The sequence below is a fragment of the Mytilus galloprovincialis genome, chromosome 11, assembly GCF_965363235.1.
Source record: "Mytilus galloprovincialis chromosome 11, xbMytGall1.hap1.1, whole genome shotgun sequence".
NCBI classification, from domain to species: domain Eukaryota; kingdom Metazoa; phylum Mollusca; class Bivalvia; order Mytilida; family Mytilidae; genus Mytilus; species Mytilus galloprovincialis.
The window spans coordinates 28868534-28885232 of record NC_134848.1 but is presented as its reverse complement, the minus strand read 5'-3'; the positions used below and the strand labels follow the sequence as shown (position 1 = coordinate 28885232).

The window sequence follows — 16699 nt, the reverse complement described above, 5'->3', positions numbered from 1 at the left end:
CCGTGTTGACGTAAAGCGAATGTAGCGCTCCTCCCTTGACGATGGTTGTTTTTGGTCTACGACATATTGACCTATCCAGTGCTGTTGCAATTTGTTGATAACTGTTTTTTAGTCTATAAACTGTTGACTTATGCAAATTAAATCGATCCACTACGTCAGTAACACTCATGCAAGCATCAACCATTCCAAGAGCCATCTGACGGTCATTTTCGGAGAGGCCTGGTTGACGCCCCATGCAATTTTTTCAAACGTTTATGTGTTTTTCTTACCAATGGTGTGTTTCTGAACGTTAGTGCAAAAACAAATTAAATTTCGTCTTAAGAGTACAGGTGCAGAAGGTAAAACATCAATTACACGCGCAAAGCTAAAATGGCGCAAAATCAATCACCTGGAAAAAAGTTCGACTGCTTAAAAATACAGGTAATACTAAGGATTATATCAATGGTGTTTATTAAAAAAAAATCCAGAAACAACCAAAAAAAATTGTAAAAAAAAGTGTTGCTAAACTTTTTTGGCTCAGTATAGGTTAATTTAATTATTTAGGAATTGTTTAATCATGTCATTGTTTTAATGTCATTTACAATGATTATTTTATTTGACGACACATTTGTTCTGCTATTTTACACACGATTATCTCTGCCTTTGCCTTTACTTGTATTGATTTATTTGAAATAGAAAAGCATGTATTTCATAATCATAAATGATAAATTTATAGAAACCACCATTGCAGAGTGCTGGAATGTGACAAGAGATCAATGCCACCAAAAATTACAATTATAGATCACCACACAGCCTTCAACAATGAGTAAAATCAATGTCCATAATCAGCTATAAATATTACAAAACAACAATGCAAATATAGAACAATTCAAACTAGAAAATTTCAAATAGCCCTCAGTAGAAATGATCCGAAATAGTGCGATACACAGATTATCAGTTTTGTGCATACATAATTATATTGACTGAAAAGATTCACATTATGACTGACTAAATTATGCTATTACTAGATAGTAATATCTATTAAACCGATTATCTTTACTTTTCCACTTTAAGGATGAACTACATATTAAGTTCATGGTTAATCATGAAGAGACATAAAAAAAGAAATATCATTTTTTTTTTGGTTATCTGTTAGAAGTCAAGCCTACTAAAATGGTACAGCCTCGGTGGTTTAGTATTCTTATAGAATATTTTGCATTATAATTGAATATAAAATCTATGAAAAATTTATATGTGTTTACATGCATACGTATGTGTTTAAGTCGACTTCTGCGGGTGTCTGGGACATTCTTAATACAATGTATCTTGATATACAAAAAGCAACATGGATTTCAACCAATATTTTGTCTTTTCATAATTAATATCGAAGTTTAATTCGGTTATGTTACAAATATAGCATATACCATACCCCATCAAGAAGGGGGAAAACATTACAACTACGATGACAAAACAACTAAAAGCAACACGGTAGGGAGGAATAACACATATTGGTGTGTATGTTCATTGGACATACTGTACTTGCTAAGGCAGTATTATATACCTGCAATTATTTTAGTCAGCTACAGCTATTTAGTGGACAACAAACTCCTGTTTTGACACATCAAGTAATGAATGAGCAAGATAAATAAAATAACATGTTTAAGGTTTGAATTATAATTTTTGCAGGGTGGAACGTTGCCTCCAGTATTGTATATTCAAGCGGACAACTGCTGGCGGGAAAACAAAAATAAATATGTTTTATCGTTTTGCGAGTTACTGGTGCACATGAAAGTATTTCAAGAGGTAGACATTTGATATCTTATAGCCCACAGTAATCATACTACTGTTAGATAATAGAATTCCTATCTAAAAAAATTCAGGGAATACAATCATGACAATGGACACACGTATTTTTATGCCCCACCTACGATAGTAGAGGGGCATTATGTTTTCTGGTCTGTGCGTCCGTTCGTCCGTTCGTCTGTCCGTTCGTCCGTCCGTCCGTTCGTCCGTCTGTCCCGCTTCAGGTTAAAGTTTTTGGTCAAGGTAGTTTTTGATGAAGTTGAAGTCCAATCAACTTCAAACTTAGTACACATGTTCCCTATGATATAATCTTTCAAATTTTAATGCCAAATTAGAGTTTTTATCCCAATGTCACGGTCCACTGAACATAGAAAATGAAAGTGCGAGTGGGGCATTCGTGTACTGAGGACACATTCTTGTTCCTACTGAATTGATCGGTGATTCCTCCTACCATTTTTATAAGGGTCGTATCATTATGTATTAACATGAATAACTGTATCCAAATGAACATGAAGAATAAGATATAATAAAGCGAGAAAATATACCGACGGAGAATCATAATGAAAAGTCGATTAAAATAAATCATCTCAATATTCAACAGTAAAACAACTAAGACAAACCATTACATAAAAATATAAAGTAACTCCAATACCACCGGAAAACTCGGTTAACAGCTCTTCGAGGGACACCCGTCGTATTTTTAGACTAACTGAATCATGATATGGAACACCGTCCCTGAAATAATGTATCAAGTGTAATATATAAATACTCCACATACATCCACTATCATGACTGTCGCAATATTGCTTCAGAGAAATGTCAAAACAATTAGCAAAAGAATGCACATACAAGAATCGTAATGCGGACAGTTTTAAAATATAAATCAATATAAAATTTGATAGAATTTTTTATGAAAATATTTTTTTTTGCAGGTTCACCTTTCTTTTCTGTATGTTGGACACACACATGAGGATATTGACGCCGGTTTTCAGCAAAATAGTAGATTCCCTCCGTCGAAATGACGCAGAAAAAATCCCTGAGCTTTTGGATCTCTTACCAAATCCAAGCAACTTAATTTGGCAATACGATATTAGGAACTGGCTTCAACCATTTATTGCTGATGTACGGAAACATATCAAGCCATTACATTATAGATTTACAATGGATGAAGTATCTAATAAGATTAAACTGTGTTACAAATCCAATCATGCGGGGCCTTGGAAGATTTCAACAAGTGGAATGTTCATGTTTAACGATAAAGGTGAAGTAGAATTGCCAAAGGGTGTACCAAAAGTATCCACGCCAGTTTTTGACAAAATATTTATCGAAAAAAATTGAAAGTGGAATTAATGACTGGAAATGTCTCTTCACGGATCAAATGTCAAACGCGTTGTCTTTGCTTGCTAATATCACTGAGAAAACTAAATATTTATCTTCTTTTCAAATTAAATATTTTTCATTTGAGCAAAACATCTGGACGTTTTATTAGCAAACTCAACTCGAAATCGGTAATTGACTACTTTATAATATTTATTTGTTTTTCTTTAATCATCAACTAACAACATTTAAGGTCGAAATCAATCGTTGTTTTTTTATGTATTTTCAGGAAATACGAAGAACATGACAACTAGACGCACCATATATAGCTCATATGTATATGGCTATATATGTCAAAAGAAACAGATATTTTATTCTATAATACAGGAACTAATAGAACTCATTTTCTTTTTTGATTTGATTTGTTATATACATGAGGTATCATATTTGTTGTGGCTATTTTACCTAGCAGTTGAACAACATATGGATTCAACAGCAACAGTACAATTATGTTTTATTCAAAATAATGTGCATGCTTTAATATGTAATTTTCAAGAGTTTAAATTTTCTACTTGTGCTGTACTGACATTAAACAGTTTGTAATTATGTTTTCTCTTGAAAAAACATTGATTTCTATCTCGTTTACTTTCCTTTAATTTGATGGATACACGAATACGTGGTAGCGTGATCACCCCGAGTGCGAGAGGTCGTAGTTTGGAACCCAGCTGGATGAAAACGGAGACTTTAGAATTTGTATTTGTTGCTTCTCCGCTTAGCACGCAGCATGAAGGAGTTTAATCAAAGGATTGATTGGCTCGAAGTGATAATGCTATGTCCGTTTCGGTGGACTGTTATCTTATGAACAACGTGACGGTTGTCACATGTGAAGCAGTATTTTCTTCCCTTTCGGAGTTGCCGAGATCACCCCAAGCTTTTGGTGGGATGCGTGTTGCTTGTAGATTTTAATTTCTTTGACGTTTCTTCCTCACTATTGTTTGTCTTTTCTTTTGTAGCCATGGCGTTAGTTTACTTTCGATTTATGAGTTTGAATGTCCCTCTGGTATCTTTTACTCCTCCTTTATGAATTGGCTTGTTGAAAATCCGACTCTGCGTGTGGTTCAAGTGAAAAGTAAAGTTATTTTTCATGTTACATTAACTTGTTCTTGTCCTGAATATGCATATTTATTTCCCACTGGACAGTGCGAATCACCAAGATTCATCTTTTATTTCGTATTTGAATGTTTCAAAGTCATTTAAAGTCTTGCACATGTACATTAGTTAGTGTTAATTATGACCTTCAAATCTAAGGCCCGCTATCTAACTTTGCAAAAAGAATTTAAAGCAGTATTTTCATTAGCTTGACTTGTTTGCAATATATAAAAAAATCAGTCGAAAAGTGCATTGAGAATCACACTGCTTTTCCATGCTTCACCTGATAAATGTTCGTCATTTTTATATTCAAGATTGACATTTTTAGACGTAAAGTAAATCTTTGCAAAATGCTGTAGAAATGGATAAATACACATAATGGGGACATTTCCCCATTCCATGTATATTTTTTATTTCTTCGACATAGAAAATGACCAATTACACAGCTTGTTTTAAAGATTATTTTCATGTGGGGAAATTTCCCCAATATTGTTAAGTGTTCACGTATGTGTTATCTTCCTGTATGGATGTTTTCCCACTACTTGTAATTTAATGGGGAAATTTCCCCATTTCGTATTCTTTTATCACCATATTGAAAGTCATATTTAATTTGGGGATATTTCCCCACTTTATTCATGATGTTAATTACAGTTACTTACACATACTTCTCAAACTTATAATTATATTTGAAGAAAAGTGGGGATATTTCCCCAGTCTGAAGGTCTTTTTTCTGGGGATATTTCCCCAGTCTAAAGGTCATTTTATTCCGGGGATATTTCCCCATTTTCATTTTTTTTAAATTCATTATGATAATAGATGAGGAAAAATTTCAATGAGTTTCATCATTCTTTGTTGCTGCATGAATATAAAGTTAACATCAGGTGTAATTCTGGATAAATTTTCACTAATTTTTAGCACCTGAATCGCCTCGCTTCTTCAAATAAAGATGTTTTTTTACAATAAACGTTGACAATCTTTTTGTTTACCGAATTTGAAACCACACTAAAAAGAGAATAAAATAGATTTTCTCTTTTTCAAATAGAACGCGTTTAAACCAATGACAGGTCTGTTTTTACTGTCAATATAACTATCTATAGAATATGGTTGATTTCTAAAATTATCAAAAAAATTATAAAATTTTAGACAAATGTAGAAAAAATATTATTTAACTAATGACAGGTCTGTTTTTACTGTCAATATAATTCTCTATAGAATATGGTCGATTTCTAAAATTATCAAAAAAGATATCAAATTTTAGGCAAATGTAGAAAAAATATTATTAAACCAATGACAGGTCTGCTTTTACTGTCAATATAATTCTCTATAGAATATGGTCGATTTCTAAAATTATCAAAAAAGTTATCAAATTTATAGGCAAATGTGAAATCTATAGGCAAATGTAGAAAAAATATTATTAAACCAATGACAGGTCTGATTTTACTGTCAATATAATTCTCTATAGAATATGGTCGATTTCTAAAATTATCAAAAAAGTTATCAGATTTATAGGCAAATGTAGAAAAAATATTATTGAACCGATTACAGGTCTGTTTTTACTGTCAATATAATTATCTATAGAATATGGTCGATTTCTAAAATTATCGAAAAAGTTATCAAATGTATAGGCAAATGTAGAAATTTTTTTTTAAACCAATTACAGGTCTGTTTTTACTGTCAATATAATTATCTATAGAATATGGTCGATTTCTAAAATTATCCCAAAAAATATCAAATTTTAGGCATATGTAGAAAAAATAATATTAAATCAATGACAGCTCTGTTTTTACTGTCAATATAATTCTCTATGGAATATTGTCGATTTCTAAAATTATCAAATTTATAGGCAAATATAGAAAAAATATTATTAAACCAATGACATGTCTGTTTTACTGTCAATTTAATTCTCTATAGAATATGGTCGATTTCTTAAAGTATCAAAAAAGTTATCAAATTTATAGGCAAATGTAGAAAAAATATTTTTCAACTAATTACAGGTCTGTTTTTACTGTCAATATAATTATCTATAGAAATATGATCGATTTCTAAAATTATCCAAAAAAATATCAAATTTATTGGCAGATGTACAAAACATATTATTAAACCAATGACAGGTCTGTTTTTAATGTCAATATAATTCTCTATATAATATAGTCGATTTCTAAAATTATCAAATTTATAGGCGAATGTAGAAAAAATATTATTAAACCAATGACAGGTCTGTTTTTACTGTCAATATAATTCTCTATATAATATAGTCGATTTCTAAATTTATCAAATTTATAGGCGAATGTAGAAAAAATATTATTAAACCAATGACAGGTCTGTTTTTACTGTCAATATAATTATCTATAGAATATGGTTGATTTCTAAAATTATCAAAAAAATTATCAAATTTTAGACAAATGTGAAAAAATATTATTAAACCAATGACAGGTCTGTTTTTACTGTCAATATAATTCTCTATAGAATATGATCGATTTCTAAAATAATCAGAAAATTATCAAATTAGTACGCAAATGTAGAAAAAATATTTTTAAACAAATTACAGGTCTGTTTTTACTGTCAATATAACTATCTATAGAATATGGTCGATTTCTAAAATTATCTAAAAAATATTAAATTTTAGGGAAGTGTAGAAAAAACAATATTAAACCAATGACAGGTCTGTTTTTACTGTCAATATAATTATCTATAGAATATGGTCGATTTCTAAAATTATCTAAAAAATATTAAATTTTAGGGAAGTGTAGAAAAAATATTATTAAACCAATGACAGGTCTGTTTTTACTGTCAATATAACTATCTATAGAATATGGTTGATTTCTAAAATTATCAAATTTTAGACAAATGTAGAAAAAATATTATTTAACCAATGACAGGTCTGTTTTTACTGTCAATATAATTCTCTATAGAATATGGTCGATTTCTAAAATTATCAAAAAAGATATCAAATTTTAGGCAAATGTAGAAAAAATATTATTAAACCAATGACAGGTCTGCTTTTACTGTCAATATAATTCTCTATAGAATATGGTCCATTTCTAAAATTATCAAAAAAGTTATCAAATTTATAGGCAAATGTGAAATCTATAGGCAAATGTAGAAAAAATATTATTAAACCAATGACAGGTCTGATTTTACTGTCAATATAATTCTCTATAGAATATGGTCGATTTCTAAAATTATCAAAAAAGTTATCAGATTTATAGGCAAATGTAGAAAAAATATTATTGAACCGATTACAGGTCTGTTTTTACTGTCAGTATAATTATCTATAGAATATGGTCGATTTCTAAAATTATCGAAAAAGTTATCAAATGTATAGGCAAATGTAGAAATTTTTTTTTAAACCAATTACAGGTCTGTTTTTACTGTCAATATAATTATCTATAGAATATGGTCGATTTCTAAAATTATCCCAAAAAATATCAAATTTTAGGCATATGTAGAAAAAATAATATTAAATCAATGACAGCTCTGTTTTAACTGTCAATATAATTCTCTATAGAATATTGTCGATTTCTAAAATTATCAAATTTATAGGCAAATATAGAAAAAATATTATTAAACCAATGACATGTCTGTTTTACTGTCAATTTAATTCTCTATAGAATATGGTCGATTTCTTAAAGTATCAAAAAAGTTATCAAATTTATAGGCAAATGTAGAAAAAATATTTTTAAACTAATTACAGGTCTGTTTTTACTGTCAATATAATTATCTATAGAATATGATCGATTTCTAAAATTATCCAAAAAAATATCAAATTTATTGGCAGATGTAGAAAACATATTATTAAACCAATGACAGGTCTGTTTTTAATGTCAATATAATTCTCTATATAATATAGTCGATTTCTAAAATTATCAAATTTATAGGCGAATGTAGAAAAAATATTATTAAACCAATGACAGGTCTGTTTTTACTGTCAATATAATTCTCTATATAATATAGTCGATTTCTAAAATTATCAAATTTATAGGCGAATGTAGAAAAAAATATTATTAAACCAATGACAGGTCTGTCTTTACTGTCAATATAATTATCTATAGAATATGGTTGATTTCTAAAATTATCAAAAAAATTATCAAATTTTAGACAAATGTGAAAAAATATTATTAAACCAATGACAGGTCTGTTTTTACTGTCAATATAATTCTCTATAGAATATGATCGATTTCTAAAATAATCAGAAAATTATCAAATTAGTACGCAAATGTAGAAAAAATATTTTTAAACAAATTACAGGTCTGTTTTTACTGTCAATATAACTATCTATAGAATATGGTCGATTTCTAAAATTATCTAAAAAATATTAAATTTTAGGGAAGTGTAGAAAAAACAATATTAAACCAATGACAGGTCTGTTTTTACTGTCAATATAATTATCTATAGAATATGGTCGATTTCTAAAATTATCAACAAAAATATAAAATTTTAGGCAAATGTAGAAAAAATATTATTCTCCAATGACAGGTCTGTTTTTACGGTCAAAATAATCATCTATTGAATATGGTCGATTTCTAAAATTAATAAAAAAATATCAAATTTACAGGCAAAAGTAGAAAAAATATTATAAAACCAATGACAGGTTTGTTTTAACTGTCAATATAATTCTTTATAGAACATGGTCGATTTCTAAAATTATTAAAAAAGTTACAAAATTTATAGGCAAATGTAGAAAAAATATTATTTAACCAATGACAGGTGTGTTTTTACTGTCAATATATTTCTCTATAGAATATGGTCGACTTCTAAAATAATCAAAAAATTATCAAATTAGTAGGCAAATGTAGAAAAAACATTATTAAACCAATGACAGGTCTGTTTTTACTGTCAATATAATTCTCTATATAATATAGTCGATTTCTAAAATTATCAAATTTATAGGCGAATGTAGAAAAAATATTATTAAACCAATGACAGGTCTGTTTTTACTGTCAATAATATTCTCTATATAATATAGTCGATTTCTAAAAATATCAAATTTATAGGCGAATGTAGAAAAAATATTATTAAACCAATGACAGGTCTGTTTTTACTGTCAATATAATTATCTATAGAATATGGTTGATTTCTAAAATTATCAAAATAATTATCAAATTTTAGACAAATGTAGAAAAAATATTATTTAACCAATGACAGGTCTGTTTTTACTGTCAATATAATTCTCTATAAAATATGGTCGATTTCTAAAATTATCAAAAAAGTTATCAAATTTTAGGCAAATGTAGAAAAAATATTATTAAACCAATGACAGGTCTGTTTTTACTGTTAATATAATTCTCTATAGAATATGGTCGATTTCTAAAATTATCAAAAAAGTTATCAAATTTATAGGCAAATGTGAACTCTATAGGCAAATGTAGAAAAAATATTATTAAACCAATGACAGGTCTGATTTTACTGTCAATATAATTCTCTATAGAATATGGTCGATTTCTAAAATTATCAAAAAAGTTATCAGATTTATAGGCAAATGTAGAAAAAATATTATTGAACCGATTACAGGTCTGTTTATACTGTCAATATAAGTATCTATAGAATATGGTCGATTTCTAAAATTATCGAAAAAGTTATCAAATGTATAGGCAAATGTAGAAATTTTTTTTTTAAACCAATTACAGGTCTGTTTTTACTGTCAATGTAATTATCTATAGAATATGGTCGATTTCTAAAATTATCCCAAAAAATATCAAATTTTAGGCATATGTAGACAAAATAATATTAAATCAATGACAGCTCTGTTTTTACTGTCAATATAATTCTCTATAGAATATTGTCGATTTCTAAAATTATCAAATTTATAGGCAAATATAGAAAAAATATTATTAAACCAATGACATGTCTGTTTTACTGTCAATTTAATTCACTATAGAATATGGTCGATTTCTTAAAGTATCAAAAAAGTTATCAAATTTATAGGCAAATGTAGAAAAAATATTTTTAAACTAATTACAGGTCTGTTTTTACTGTCAATATAATTATCTATAGAATATGATCGATTTCTAAAATTATCCAAAAAAATATCAAATTTATTGGCAGATGTAGAAAACATATTATTAAACCAATGACAGGTCAGTTTTTACTGTCAATATAATTCTCTATATAATATAGTCGATTTCTAAAATTATCAAATTTATAGGTGAATGTAGAAAAAATATTATTAAACCAATGACAGGTCTGTTTTTACTGTCAATATAATTCTCTATATAATATAGTCGATTTCTAAAATGATCAAATTTATAAGCGAATGTAGAAAAAATATTATTAAACCAATGACAGGTCTGTTTTTACTGTCAATATAATTATCTATAGAATATGGTTGATTTCTAAAATTATCAAAAAAATTATCAAATTTTAGACAAATGTGAAAAAATATTATTAAACCAATGACAGGTCTGTTTTTACTGTCAATATAATTCTCTATAGAATATGATCGATTTCTAAAATAATCAGAAAATTATCAAATTAGTACGCAAATGTAGAAAAAATATTTTTAAACAAATTACAGGTCTGTTTTTACTGTCAATATAACTATCTATAGAATATGGTCGATTTCTAAAATTATCCAAAAAAATATTAAATTTTAGGCAAGTGTAGAAAAAACAATATTAAACCAATGACAGGTCTGTTTTTACTGTCAATATAATTATCTATAGAATATGGTCGATTTCTAAAATTATCAACAAAAATATAAAATTTTAGGGAAAGGTAGAAAAAATATTATTCTCCAATGACAGGTCTGTTTTTACGGTCAAAATAATCATCTATTGAATATGGTCGATTTCTAAAATTAATAAAAAAATATCAAATTTACAGGCAAAAGTAGAAAAAATATTATAAAACCAATGACAGGTTTGTTTTTACTGTCAATATAATTCTTTATAGAACATGGTCGATTTCTAAAATTATTAAAAAAGTTACAAAATTTATAGGCAAATGTAGAAAAAATATTATTTAACCAATGACAGGTCTGTTTTTACTGTCAATTTATTTCTCTATAGAATATGGTCGACTTCTAAAATAATCAAAAAATTATCAAATTAGTAGGCAAATGTAGAAAAAATATTATTAAACCAATGACAGGTCTGTTTTTACTGTCAATAATATTCTCTATATAATATAGTCGATTTCTAAAAATATCAAATTTATAGGCGAATGTAGAAAAAATATTATTAAACCAATGACAGGTCTGTTTTTACTGTCAATATAATTATCTATAGAATATGGTTGATTTCTAAAATTATCAAAATAATTATCAAATTTTAGACAAATGTAGAAAAAATATTATTAAACCAATGACAGGTCTGTTTTTACTGTCAATATAATTCTCTATAGAATATGATCGATTTCTAAAATAATCAAAAAATTATCAAATTAGTAGGCAAATGTAGAAGAAATATTATTAAACCAGTGACAGGTCTGTTTTTACTGTCAATATAATTACCTATAGAATATGGTCGATTTCTAAAATTATCAAAAAAGGTATAAAATTTAAAGGCAAATGTAGAAAAAATATTATTAAACCAATAACAGGTCTGTTTTTACTGTCAATATAATTACCTATAGAATATGGTCGATTTTTGAAAATTTAGACTAAGTGATCATTCCCTAGGCATTGAACTGGGTAGAAACAGAAACATTCCTAGAGCACAAAGATTATGAAAAAAATGTGGAGTCGTAGATGACGAATTTCATTTCTTTTTTTATTATAACATTAACAAAACATTTCGATAATTTTTTTCTCTCAATTTAATCTAAAAGATCAATGTAACATCATTTCAACATCTTGATGAATTTAATAAATTATAACATATTTTAAACCCCACCATTGAACTTGTTTGTCATATTTGAGTCTTCATTCAGCAGTCTTTAGAACTGAGGGGATCAGATTCATGTCAGATAAGTTTGTGATTGTGTTTTTTTCTTACATAAATTTATAAATTGAACTCTTTCTATTTTATTGTATCGTATTGTATTGTATTGCAATGTATTGTATTTAATTGTATCATTGTTTGTGTGTATTACTTGACCCTTAAGGGTGTAATTTTGCAATAAAGATATATATTTTTTACATTATGATAACAGCATTAATTTTACGTGAATTTTGTTTTTTTCGAAACGGTGCTTAGCTGGCTGATATGAAAAAAATATTGACTGCTTCCGGTTATTGTCACATGCCTTTCCGTAATGATTTTTATGATGAACAATGATTTTGTTATGAAATTTCATGAAAATGATCAGTGCTTGCATCAAGTTAACTGTTAGGCTTTAATGATTAATATTCAGACCTTCTTTTGTATATAAAAGAATAATTAGTAGCAATGGTGATTAATCTGTTCATCTATCATAAAATACTAGAATGCAAAATAAACAGTTCTGCAAATTATATGCAAGCAACTTCTTTCCTCCAGTCGGTTGTTTAAATGAGAAACTCGGCATGATAAGAATAAAATCTACGATAAAAGATGGAAATTGAACTGTTAGTTATTTATACGTATATTTTGACATGGACTTGAAGAATGAGAAAAAAGGAGAATGCATATTTTACTGAAACCCATTGTATGATGTATATTAAAGACTATTTTTTTTGATAAAATGCCCATGTAGACTATTTTTTCTATAAAACGCTCATGTGAGCAATCATTACTAACATGATTTTGTTTTTGGATTGGCACATGTGCAATTCAACCTGAAGTGAGCTTTTATATAACATATAAGGAAATGCTCATATGAGCTTCACGTGAGTTTTTTAACATGGAAATTAGGGTAGTTGCACGTGTGCAAATTTTGTTGCTCATATAATGCTCACCTAATTTGCATTTTAAAAACCTCATATGCAATTATTTCAGAGCAGCACGTATGCAAAATGTTAGCAGATTTTGGTAAGGGAATGGACAGAAATATTGCAATACAATAACAAATTTTTGTTCGCATAAAATTTCTGATCTTTTTAACGATTCAAGCTTTGACTATTCTTGAAGTTTTATTTCTTATTTTATTTTTATTTATTTCTGAATTATATGTAAGCTGTTTCTACAATGTTGGCCAGTTCCAATTCCTCTCCCCTAGATGGGAAGGTCGAGCACATTATCCTTTTGTAACGGCTACAAGCAATTATAAATTCATCTACGGACAAGTTCGTCATCAATAGGTCATCATTTTCTGATGTTTTTTTCTTAACGGGAATTTCATAATTTGGGATCAATAGGGAGTTTAAATTCACATCTTTACCTGTGATTATATTCTGTCTGATTTAATCACATTTGTCGCTGATAGATAAACCGGCACACCAAACGATTTAACGGAGCATACTGACATTATGTACGAGTCATTTTGGGCGAGACGGTTTGTTGACGGCCGTTTCGGCCATTGGGGTTGTCATAAAATGAGACGTGAAGGATGCTGCCATAGCTGACTGTAAATTAAAAAGTATTGACGTTTCTTGCAGCATACTCTGTCGGCTATTTACTTGATTAAAAGTTTGTCGACAAAGTTCTATTGTGTTTAACAACATGTTATTGACTTGGGCGGAAGCTGCCTCTTGCATATGCGCAGACGTCGGGGTATTTATGTCCAGATTAATTCGCGGCAATGAATTTGAAGCAGCATTTATATTTGACAAATATACACTATCTTCTATAACACGGTTGGAATCATCGTTTGCAGGAATATTTTCTTCAGTCTACAGAACTATTATTTGTGGCGATAATAGTTGGATTGTCTGATGAGTCGTGACTACTTTTGTACGTTTCTCCTTTTGTGTACATCGTCTAAATACATTTTTCTGATTGCACTATTATTCAATTTATTCGGAATGTTTATGCTCAATTCCTTTACCGCATTCTTTAATTGTGAACTTGTCCAATTGGCTGGATTAGAATTGTCAATATGGCTTCTGGTCCTTACACGTCTGGAGGCTATTATAAATCAAAATTATACAAAAGTTTCTTTCTGAACTTGCTAGCACATACTTGTATGTCAAAATAGACTGCAATCACGATTAATACGTTAAATCCAAATTAATGCTTCGGTACTGATAGTTATCAAAGGTACCAGGGGTATAATTTAGTACGACATACGCGTGTTTCGTCTACATAAGACTCATCAGTGACGCTCATATCAAAGTATTTATAAAGCCAAACAAGTACAAAGTTTTAGAGCATTGAGGATTCAAAATTCCAAAAGTTGTGCCAAATACGGCTTAGGTAATCTATGCCTTGGATAAGAAAATTCTTAAGACATGATTTAACAAACTTTATTAAAATTATCCGTTTAAAAATTTTGAAATTATTATAAAACTAAGGTTTCAACTCCCTCAGGCAAAGTTGACTTTAGATGAATTTGGCTATTTATTTTAGGTATTTTTTTACCAAAAGCTCTTCAACGATTTTCGGTACTTATCCATTTTCGGATTTCAAATGTTTGGCTTTGAGCGTTCCTGATGAAGGTAAATCCAGAAAAGCGCTTCGGACGCAATAAATTATTAAACGTTGAATAAATACAGTCGATGAAATTAAATTATAAATTTTCAAACGAGAACTATGCTCTGCACATGAAAGGAAGACAGAGTTTATAAAATCTGAGACGTCATGTATATTGTACAAAAGTGAGGCTGGAATGACCACGCGGATGAAATACCTTGAAAGGGGCACCAGGGGGTAATAACAGCTATAAACTATAAATCTGTCACCGAGGAAACTGGGTGACTTGTAGGGTTGTGTAACAAGAGCTTGAATGAATGGCCTCTTGTTACTGAAACTGTGTGATACACCTGATCACACAACGAACGATTGCTCTGAATAGTATTGATAACTCTGGAACTGAAACTCTGGTGAAAATAACTACTTGAAACTCTGGAACTAGCGATGAATAATCCAATAATTCAGCGTGGAATACTAATACTTTTATTGCAGATTGACTGTGTTCAGTGTAAAGTCCGGAGTCCGAATCTTCCTTATACAAATTGTAAACAAGTATTTAGACATAGTTGAATTGAGAAGTATAGACATAACAAATAACAACAAATTTGAGTAATATTGTTCACTGACAAAGATTGAACTCTTTTTGAACTTATGTTCATTCACTATATTGGTTTAATGTTTGTAAATACAAATATTGTATGGCAACATTTTACGAAATAATCATGTTTTAATTAACTTAGTACTACATTTACCTCTATGTTCTATTTTAGCCAAGGCGGCCATCTTTGTTAGTTTGCCAGGTCACCGGACACATTTTTAAACTAGACACCCCAATGGGGATTGTGGCGATTTTTGGTTAAATTTGGCCAGATTTTTGTAAAAGTTAACGGACGACGGATCAAGTTAGTTAAAAAAAAACATCAAATGAATTATTTAACATTTTTTACATACACATGTAAACATAATCTGTAGTAAAAATATTAAATTATAATCATTATATAAAAATTAAACTTTAAAATGAGATCAACTATGTAGATATGATATATACCGACACATCTTAAATTAGAAATAAATATAGGTTTATCTTCTGACATCAGACTCGGACTTCTCTTGAACTGAATTTTAATATGCGTATTGTTATGCGTTTACTTTTCAACGTTGGCTAGAGGTATAGGGGGAGGGTTGAGATCTCACAAACATGTTTAACCCCGCCGCATTTTTGCGCCTGTCCCAAGTCAGGAGCCTCTGGCCTTTGTTAGTCTTGTATTATTTTAATTTTAGTTTCTTGTGAACAATTTGGAAATTAGTATGGCGTTCATTATCACTGAACTAGTATATATTTGTTTAGGGGCCAGTTGAGGGACGCCTCCCAGTGCGGGAATTTCTCGCTACATTGAAGACCTGTTGGTGACCTTCTGCTGTTGTTTTTTTCTATGGTCGGGTTGTTGTCTCTTTGGCACATTCCCCATTTCCATTCTCAATTTTATTTTCATGTTTCACCTTGATAACAAAAAGTACTTCAAATTGGAAAACATTTACAAATATGTTTACATCATATACTTAAAATTCATTATTGCCTTTTAAATTATTTATGCTCCTGAGTTCATCTCTAGTTTTTTTTGTTGGGGTTCGTAATGCTTAGTCCTTAATCTTCTACGTTTTGTCTGTTGGCGTTGTCGGTTTATTTGCAATCTATGAGCTTCACTGTCCATCTTGTATCTTTTGTCCCTCTTTTGCTATTGTAGCATTGAAAGCCCGTAGTTATTTCTAATGAATAAGTTTCATAATATCATAGTTATGGCATATGGCGAAGACAAAATATATGCCATTAATCCACTTCTGCAATGCTTTATAGCCGGTTTCAGTTGATGGGTAATGTATATGTAAACATTTACAATGTACCCACCAACCGCAATCCTTCCTATTACAAGGAACCAAGTGGGACTCAAAGTTTGCCTCTATCGAGCATTGTCTTTTTTTCTGGCCGAGTTTCCTTGGGCAGGTGTTTCAATTGTCTTCAGAGG

The 16699-nt window shown here is 29.2% G+C and overlaps 1 long non-coding RNA gene across 1 annotated transcript; it reads left to right on the top strand.

Annotated features, from left to right (window-relative positions):
- Window positions 1-1454: 1454 nt before the first annotated feature.
- Window positions 1455-3735, top strand: LOC143051935 (uncharacterized). The gene is made up of 3 exons (XR_012970957.1): window positions 1455-1782; window positions 2715-3043; window positions 3389-3735. It is a non-coding gene; the product is annotated as an uncharacterized LOC143051935 (long non-coding RNA).
- The last annotated feature ends 12964 nt before the right edge of the window (window positions 3736-16699 follow it).